This window comes from Limulus polyphemus, unplaced genomic scaffold, assembly GCF_000517525.1.
Source record: "Limulus polyphemus unplaced genomic scaffold, Limulus_polyphemus-2.1.2 Scaffold3, whole genome shotgun sequence".
NCBI lineage: Eukaryota > Metazoa > Arthropoda > Merostomata > Xiphosura > Limulidae > Limulus > Limulus polyphemus.
Window position 1 is genome coordinate 1,537,993 of NW_013665613.1, and position 614 is coordinate 1,538,606.

Below are 614 nucleotides of genomic sequence, written 5' to 3' on the forward strand. Positions count from 1 at the left end.
CGACTCATTATATCGCATATTTTTTTTTTGCTCTGTGTTAACATTGATTCATTAGTTTAAATAGCAAACTAAAGTGCGATCCTAAAAAAAATATAGTTGCAAATTTGAATCTGTTTTCGAATCTAAAATATTATAATATGATTTCGTTTAGCTTTAGTTAAAATCAAAGAAGATAAATAAAAAATTGAAATTTAAAAGCCTGCTAGTAGAGATCGTAAAAAATGTAAAGAAACTAGGCTGGAGATACTGTAGACATTATTTACTTAAACTACAAAACCCTATTTTGGTTCCATGCTTTTTCCTAGAATTACATTTGGTTGTGTCAAAATAGGGATTTGTAGTTTGAGTAAATAATGTGTACATTATCTCCAGCCTTGTTTGCTTGCTCTTTTTACCTTTTTACCTATTTGTAGGTTTTTTAATTCCCAATTTTTATTTATCTTGTTTACTGGCTTTCTTATGCTCAACTATTGGCAAAGGATTACTTGATATGGTAGCTAACTTTATACATTGTAATGATAATAAACATAGCTAGTAGTAAGCTAATACGATTTATAATGATTTACTGTAGCTATTCACTATTTGGGCGCATGAGTTTGAGATGTAAAATATTA